The following is a 9,077-nucleotide window of genomic DNA, read 5'->3' as shown; positions in this document are numbered from 1 at the left end:
GTTATAAAACATAAAGCTCAGTTTTAATGATTTAATTGAGGTGACACAAGATGACAAAACGGTCACCAATTGGTGTCTAGACATTTCTTGGATGTGACTGAACTACTGTTCTATGTAGTTATAACTACTGTTCTATGTTCATAACCTTTACCTGCTATAGAAAGTGTGCAGGATCTAGGAGCAATTTTGCATTGTGAATAAGGGAACTGACTTATTTTGGTACCATAAGAAAAGCAAAGCCAGTTGTTCCCAAGAATTTTGAAGTCCCAGATTACAAACATTCTTGAAACTTGACCTCAGTGGTGAGGATGGCTCCTACATAGCTATTTGGTTAGAAGAGGTGAATTCTCAGCAGCTATCTAGGAAGCTGATCATTATCTTGGTGCTCACAAGTGATAGTGGATACCTGTTCTAGCTCCTTACTACTGGGCTGGCACTAACATTCATAGATGCAAAGGATACATTTAGGATGCAGAAGATACTTTTCTGGTATTTCCATTGCATCAGGAAATGTGTGATTAGCCACCCCAAGTATCCTGAAGTATTTTATGGACCAGAGAGTCAGAGTGGGATAGTCCCAAAATTCCTGTGCTCTCAGATAAAGACCACCTAGTATTGAGACCAAGATTTTCATGTCATTGCAGAGACTTGAGAATATGCAGCAAGCCAAGGATACAGGGAATACTTACAAATATCTGGTTTCTCTGGCCTGATAACATGAGCAGCAAAGTAGATCTAGCCATCTGGAAGATAAACCTGGATACATACCCACAATGTTTCAGGATGAGCCCACATGATGAGAAGTTTGGCTGTAATGAAATTGGTATTGCAGATGATATTTTTGGTCAATGATGCCAGCAGGAATATTTTCAGGATGACATCAAGGCAGTAGTGGCCATCATACTGTACACATCTATAGTTGCCTGAGAGAGGCATGATTAATTGTATTATTGTGGGTGTATTTTGATATTCAGCTTGGCCTTCTTTGTAAACTGGGATGATGCTTTATTAATGCTTGAATACAGTAAGCCTGTTACCAATGGCTTCTCAATAAATTCATTAATTAAAGCAGAGGGTAGGTCATCTTATAGGCAGATGACTAAAAACAGCCTCACAAGAGCTGGAGTCATCGGTGAGAAATTATGTTTCCAAGTTTGTGGAGCAAATGACCCAAGAAAGTAAGGAATTGCAAAAGACTCTCTTCAGCTTGATTAATCAGTCAAAGAGGCAAATAAGGTGGGATTTGAATTGGCGCTGGCAAAGAGATCTTGGGGATGTGATAGACTGCTCATTGGAAATTCCAACTCTGCAGTAGCAGTGAAACAGCCAGATTGGTAGGAAAGAAACAGAACATAAAACTGACAATATCCTAGTATCTTTATATAATTTTATGATGCAGACACATTTAAAACACTATATAAAAGGAATAAATGGAACACAACTGCCATATTACAGCAGCAAATCACCAACATCCTAATATTGCTTTCATTAGCAGCCATTTCACTGTGCTGCATCTAAGAAAGAGGTGACACAGAAGGCTTCCTTCATCAGAATAGCTGAAACTAGATCACATTTGTCTTGTCTCCATTTCTTGCAGCAAATCCTCCATGTGGTCATTATGTAACAGCATGCAAAAGTTAGTGACTGAATTTTCTGTTCCTTTTCTTTCCTTTCTATATATACTTATCAGAATGCAAGCTATAAGCCACCTTGAATGTGCTAACAAAAAAATGGGTATATAAATGTAGCTGGTACCTGAGTTCATACATCATGCTAAGCTATAATATGACATGTTTTTTTGTATCTTGTATGAACCTAGCCATTTTGGTTCCTGTTTTATGGCTAGTTGCTTAGGTAGATTGGACAAAGAACCTGAGACAGACTGGTCATGCTAACCCACTGTTTCTCTGCATCTTGAATGAACCTATCCATTTTGCTTTGACAAAAAGCCTGAGACCAGTCTGGTCCATTCCAGTAACAATGCATAGGGGTTAACTGCTGCCCCAAAACAAGAGGCTCTCAGCTTGTGATGCAACCTGATCTGAAGAAAGAACCAAGATATGAAATTTGCTTCTGCTGTATATATGGCTTGCAGCTTATGCTTTGCGGATGCAGGATTTCTTTCTTCATTAATGGCTTGTCTAGTGCTGGTAATAAAACTACCTCTGCCATGAGACTTCTAATTCCAGTACTGGTTTGGGAGAAGCTTATCCCTGTTAGCCTGACACAAAAAGAGGTGTGTGGCCATGGGGAATAAACACTTCCTTTTTTTGTGCTGCAGAATCCTCCAAGATCAGCTGAAATGTAGTAGCAAACTGCTGAATTATGGCAGTGCAATTTGGGGGTTTTTAAATTTTGTTAAAATACGCAATAAAAAGAATGAGTTAAGTTTCCAAAAGAAGGGACACACATATACCTTTCCTGAAAAGTATCTATAAAAGAAACTTGGCTCTGTGCTACAAAAAAAAATGTCTGGCTAAGTGTGAATCCAGACAATTGTAGCTTATCCAAAATCATGACTTAACTGAAAGGTGAACCCAACCAATAAGTAATAAATAAACTAAAATTGGCAGAGAAATTGAATACCTTTTCTGTGATGAAAGGCTAATTGACTGGAGACCCTTAGCTTGAAAAAAAAAGGAACAGAACAAGAAATTAGATATTTCTTTTTTAAAAAAATACTGTATTCCATCTAACAAAAATTGTAACATAACAGTGATGGCAATGTGATATAATACTAAAATGTAAAGAATTTAAGCATTTGGAAATTATACCAAAAGCCAGCTCCCAAAAAATCAGCTAGATTGATTGAAAGTTCTCTTCCTTCAGTCTTTTTCAAAATTAAACATAGGCAAACTTTATCAACAGTTCATTGTTGCAAATCACAAATAAATTTAAACTTTCAGTTATTGCATAATAATTTCTTTGGTCATCACCCATGTGCAAAAATGTCCACCATCCTTGATATCATGAAGGCACTGTAAAAATAAAGTCTCCCTTAAGTGGTACTTGATACTGTACCTGGTGACTACATGAAGACACTTATTTATTTGGCAACAATATGGGAATGGTTTGCTATTTCTCTTATTCTGGGAACTTTTTCTGTAATCTACTCTCTAGTCTTGAGGTTTCCTTGTGGTCTTCCATCCAAATACAAATCAGGTCTAGCCCTACTTTATTTATTTATTTATTGAGATCAGCCCAGTTTGATAAAGAGATTTATAAATGTATGCAATGTGGGAAGAAAGTGAATAGGAAAGAAGGTTGTCTCTCATTTATAATATTAGCACTCTGGCTAATGTAGAGGTATTAACTGGCAGTAATTTTAGGCCAGACAGAATCAGGTTGTACTGCATACCTGAAAGAAATGGCCTTCTCCTATAGCCTCCTATGTGAACTTGAAGATCATCTTTAGAGATTTTGACTTTCTGGCCCTATTAACTTAAATGAGGCAGACCAAACATACTCCCAGCTCAACCCCATCCTAGCCCAGTGTTTGGGCAAAAAGCCAGGTCTTCACAGCCCTCTGGAAGGCTAGAGGTAGGGATCCCTCAGATCTCAGGTAGGAGGCCATCCAAAGGGCTGGGGAGGCCACCAAGAAGATGCACCTCCGAGGTCCTATTGGGTGGCAACATTTAAGGAAGGGGCCTGGAGCATGCCCATTCTATCTAACCTAGTAGATAGGTTAGATAAGGTTCCCAAAGGATCTTTTTAGTGGCAGGACTTCAGGTATGGAACAACTTTTAAAGGAAAAATTCATGAAGGACTAGTTCATTAAAGTCTATTAGCAATGGTAATAGCTACATAGAACATCCAGTTTTGGAAATACACTTTTGAAGTCACTCGTACCAGTTCCTGTACAGAGAAACCAAGGATGAAGGGTTTTGCATTGATGCTCTGTGTGTAGGCTTCTGAGTAATATCTAGACTGTTGTGCCCTGACAATAGACTGAATACAGAATTCATTCATAGCCTGATTAAGCATGGCCCTTGGGAGACACAAACTCTAGCAAAATTGTATCTACCTATCAGTTAAGTGATTTATCATCATAAAAAATTAAGTTCTCCTTTGCGTTGATGAAAAAGCAGAAATTTGACTTCAGTGTTTGAAGTTTTCAGTTTGAATGCTTAATACTGAAGTTCTTTTCTATCCTAATAGTTCTTCTGTAATTTCAAGACAGAACTACAGACCACTTTTCACAAACTGGGAAAGAAATCAGAGTACTAAGAGAGACAGTTTGGTGTATTGGTTAAGGTGTTGGCCTAGAAACCAGGAGACTGTGAGTTCTAGTCCTGCCTTAGGCATGAAAGCTGGCTGGGTGACTTTGGGCCAGTCACTCTCTCTCAGCCCAACTCACCTCACAGGGTTGTTGTTGTGGGGAAAACAGGAGGAGGAAGGAGTGCTAGTATGTTTGCTGCCTTGAGCTGTATATGAAAAAAAAAAAGGTGGGATAAAAATCTAAAAAAAAAAAAAGTCCTAAGTGGTTTAGAAGGCCATTCCTTTTAATAAGATTGGTATAATTAGACTGAAGAAAAGGGAAGTATTTGGGTGAAGATTGGGACTGAAAATGAGTAATATATGAAAGGCTGTGCTGAAAAGGAAAATAAAGCAGCATGTTTAAATTCATGAAGGTAGAATGAAATTTAACTTTGGGATAAACCGTGGCTTGCATCCCTAACTATTTTTGTGATACGGTGTTCTATTCACAGACTATGGCTTTCCTGCCACCAATGTATCCCAGAGTTCAGAGAATAATGGTGTAGAGGGAAGGGAGGCATTGGCAGACATCTCCCCGCTTCCCTGTTAAATGGATTCAAACCTGTGTCTGATTTTTTAGAAGCTTTTGCATAGTCTTAGTGAAGCTTCTAATTTCTGTTTTCTAATGCTAATGTCCTAACATGTAACGAGCTACTTTTTTTTTTTATTTAAAAAAGATTCTCATTATCAAGCCCACTGCTGTTGCTATAGGACAAATGGCCTATAGCCGTGGCCAGGAATAGATAACCAATTTTATTTCTACTGCTTTATTTCCCATGGCTATCTCCATAATTTTGAATACAGAAAAGGAGAAAATTATTCCTTTCTCTTTATATGTAAAATCCTCAATATTTGCATTGAATTAATTGATTTGATAACATTTAGGAATGTAGTAACCATAGTATCTTGCCAACTTGTATACTTTTAGTTTATTGCAACAAAAAGGGAAAAGTGCTTGAAAGTTTGAGATCCACTATATGTTATCTAGATCCTTATTCCCCATGATCATTAAAAACATCCAGAAAGAGACTGAAAACAGCCATTGAAGGAAAAAAAGTGTGACTACTGAAGAAATCAATATTAAATCCTTTTAACATGGTCAATTTCACTTCAATCCTTTCTTTTCTGAACAGAAATTTAGATAGAGTAATAGCCTTTCAACTTCAATAAGTTTTGGTCGTGTTATTCTAATCTAGTTCTAAGTTCCAACTTAGTTTTCCCTTGGAAATTGCTTGATTACTCTATTGATTTACTTGCACTCTACTAATTTACTTGCACTATGAATGCATGGTGGTCACTTTATTCTTCTGGATTTCTCATTGATCATAGTATCCTTCTGTCTGACTTAAGAAGTATAGTGATTCCAGACATTTCTCGCTGATTGGTACCAGATAGTATGGAAGAATAGAACTCTAATCTTTTAGTAGTTTGGTAACAATAGGTAGCTAACACATCGCTATACCTCTCTTTTCCACCAAATAATCCAATGGAGAACATTAAAACCTTCTGTAAAAAGCATTCAGGTGTAGCTTATTGTTTTTCCCCTTTTCAATAAAACTTTTAATAAGAATTTAATTAATTCAGTATTGACAATGTGTATCCTGTAAACTTAAAAATGTTGCATTTTAATCTTTCACTTTCTTTTACTTATGTCTCTTTTTGTGAGGGCATTGTCTTAAAAACACTGATTTATTTAAAAAATAAGCCATAAAATGGTTTACATGCTTTAGATCGTCTAGATAAACAGTATACTAAACTTATTGTCTCTAGAAAAAATATTCTTCCCATTTCTTGTCATACCTTTATTCTGCTGGTGGACCATTTTTCATAACTCACAGTTATTCTGTTTTGCTTGTTTTGCCTTCTCTAAACATTCTTCTTGTCATATAACGTTAACACAATAAAAGAGAGTATCATACTTCACCCTTATCTTCGTGCTTAAAACAGTTTTCTGACATGCATTTTTTGAGATTGAAATAGTAAATATATCTGTATCTATAGTGATATAATCTCAATTAGCGATATAAATATGTTAACTCATACATCAAAATCAAAGTGTCTGCTCGATGGACTATGGAATAATGAACGCTGAATGCCATTTACTTGTGTCAGTTTTAATTTATTTCTCGGCAATACTGACCTCCAAATCTGGTAGTGAGTTGCCCTCAGGTTACTTTGCAAATACGTATAAAATTGACTAACATGCATAAATTGTGGTTCAGCATAGACACATTTCTGTTTCCATGTGGAAAATACTGCTTATTACTATTTTGACATGACTATTATTGCCTTCAGTTTTTGAAAACGAAAATGCAGGGGCTCAGTCCCGCAGGCAGATCCTTTGTACAGTAAACCCTTTTGTAAAACCTTACTTGCAGCTAGCTCGCTCTGTGAGATTTGGAAGTGGTATTCTGCTCATGTTGAACATTTCTCCCTGTTTTAAGAACTCTCCACGTTCCAGAGCATTCAGATTTTAATCCTGGGGTTTCAGTTTGAGGCGAGGCCCTTTTAACTTAAAGCCCCGCCCCTTCCTTCTGCTGCTTAAGGATACGGCACACACCAGGCAGCTCCCCGCAACCCCCGCCAGCTCCGGACAACAGCCGATATCTCCCTTGCTCCAAAACGAAGCTCGCTGTCCCCGCCCCTCGTCTGGCAGCAGCTGCAACGTGTGCGCCGTGAGGGAGGGCGCGGTATCGCCTGCCATTTCTAGCGCACGCGGACGCTGTTTCGCGCGTGCGCGCTCTTTCTTCCATCCCCGTCTTTTTCGAAAAACAGCGAGACCCCGCGGCTCGCTGGACAAAGCCGGAAAGAAAGCGCGCGCGCGCCCTCCGGCTCGTTCCTTTTTCTCCAGCACCCTCCCCTCCCTCCCTCCCTCTGGAACTGCCGCTTTTTTCTGATTGGCCGGCTGGTGTCCCGGCCAGGTGTCAGCAGTAGCAGAAGCTGGAGACTGCAAGGAGTGCGGAAAGGGGTGGAAGAGGCAGCCTCACGCTGAGGCATACGGTCGCCTACGGCTATCGCTCTCCCTTTATTCAGTGGTGGTAGCCTACAGGCGCTTGCTACCAAGGAGGACCCTGACAGGAAAAATTCAGAGCTGCCCCCTTCCTGTGACAGCTGCCATGCTAATGTAAAAGAAGGAGCAGCCGGCTCTCTTATCTGACCAGTCGCCTTTTGGGACGCTTGCTTTGTGCTGGAGGTACTTTAATATTTGGGTTCTCCTCCTGCTCTTGGTTTCGGATATTGGAAGTACTGGACTGGTGCACACAACTGCAAAGGTTAGAGGGGTTCTCCTCTTCTTCCCCTCATGTGAGTTTAGCTGCCTGAAATGACAAGCAGCTCAAGATGTCCCACCGCTGCTTAGACATGTGGGCAGGGGACACAGGGAGATTTGAAGGACTTGTTGACCCAGCTTTTCTCTTCAGCTTTGGAAGCCTTGGCTGAAGAAACAGGGAGGTGGGCTGGAGCTGGGGTTGGTGGAGCTAAGAAATCAGAGAAGTTATACGATAGCTTCCATTTTGGTGCATCTCTCTTGCATTATGCTGAGTGTGAGTATGGACAAGTGTCCACCTCTTTGCTTCCTGTCAGTCTCCTTTATTGCAGTGCCTACTGCAGGGGAAGGTGGAAATGTGCCTGTATTTGGAGAGTGATTTTGATGCAATTGCTCACTTGGATTCTGCTGAAATGTGCCTTGTAGAACTGCAAGCAGCTGTTCCTTTTTAGGTCTTAGGTGGGTCATGCAAGACAGATCTTTCTAGCTCTGATGTAATACACCAGGGTGATTAGAGGGGAAAATGCTATACAATTAATATATCATCTCCCAAATTCATTCTTTATGTAATTAACCCCATTGTGGAATTTATGTCTCCCCAAAACTATCTTTGCAGGTATAGCCAATGCTTATTACAGATTGACATTATAACTACAATTGTATGCTTGTTACTGAGCACTGATTACTTATTACCTAAATGTACTGAGATTTAGTGCAGTGAATTGAGTTGTTAAAATTATATAGTCTTAAGGTTCACAGAAAGTGATGGAGCTAGAAAAGGTTATAGTTTTTTTAAGGAAAGGGGCACAGATAACTTTAATGGATTTTTTAAAGTAAATAAAGTTAACAGTGATTATTTACATTCTGTTAATTGTGTGTTTAGGATTGTAGCCTTCAACATCTCTTCTAGTGCAATGATCCATTAGTTTAGCTAAAATTACAGTCACTAGTTATTGATTTTGGTTATTGATGTTTTTATCCATAATCTTACATAGGTGTAGGGATGTATACATGAACATAACTTGCTGTGTCAAAGATCAAATGCTCCTGAGGTCATAGTGAAGTTGGTTTTATGATGGTACTCAATTTCATTTATAAGAAGGCAGTTATACAATAGACAGCAAAATTACATTTTCAATACAACTATGCTCTGGCTTTCTCTTCTTCTTCCTCTTCTGAATTAAATTTAACTGCTAAAGTAGCTGGGTCTGGCCAGTAAGTTAATTAATCTACATTTATGTACTAATCAGACTGAATTAGTGACCAGCTGCTTGAGCCTGGCAGCTTTATGGAAACATCTGAGCACAAATAATTGCTATTTTGCTTTCTGCTGACTTCCCATGGATGTAGCGAAATGTAGTAAATATTACCGATTAGCACAAAATAATGTAACAATAATTATGTAATAGCGCCTTTAAAAATATTACAAAGAAGATCCATACTTCCAGCTTACCTCAGTGTGAACACCATTTCATGAGGCAAGAACATATAATGTTGTCCTTAACTCATCCCAGCCAGCAGTTAATTCTGTCCATGTTTTGCAGCTCTGTGTCAA

At 38.9% G+C, this 9,077-nt stretch overlaps 1 protein-coding gene across 4 annotated transcripts in view; it reads left to right on the top strand.

Moving 5' to 3' along the window:
- The first annotated feature begins 7,037 nt into the window (after nucleotides 1–7,037).
- Nucleotides 7,038–9,077, top strand: part of MYRIP (myosin VIIA and Rab interacting protein) — a 131,922-nt gene continuing 129,882 nt past the window's right edge. For 3 of the 4 annotated variants that reach the window (XM_088150931.1, XM_088150932.1, XM_088150929.1), the window contains exon 1: nucleotides 7,038–7,529. The gene's annotated coding sequence lies outside the window, so the exon portion shown is untranslated. The remainder of the gene's footprint in view (nucleotides 7,530–9,077) is intronic. The other variant, XM_088150930.1, reaches the window with a different exon arrangement.

The sequence above is a fragment of the Python bivittatus genome, unplaced genomic scaffold (genome assembly GCF_059951505.1).
Source record: "Python bivittatus isolate LINGU-HERP-01145 unplaced genomic scaffold, Pbiv_v1 ctg000610_np1212, whole genome shotgun sequence".
Taxonomy (NCBI): domain Eukaryota; kingdom Metazoa; phylum Chordata; class Lepidosauria; order Squamata; family Pythonidae; genus Python; species Python bivittatus.
The sequence above is the reverse complement of the archived record's forward strand: the minus strand, read 5'-3'. Positions and strand labels throughout refer to the sequence as shown.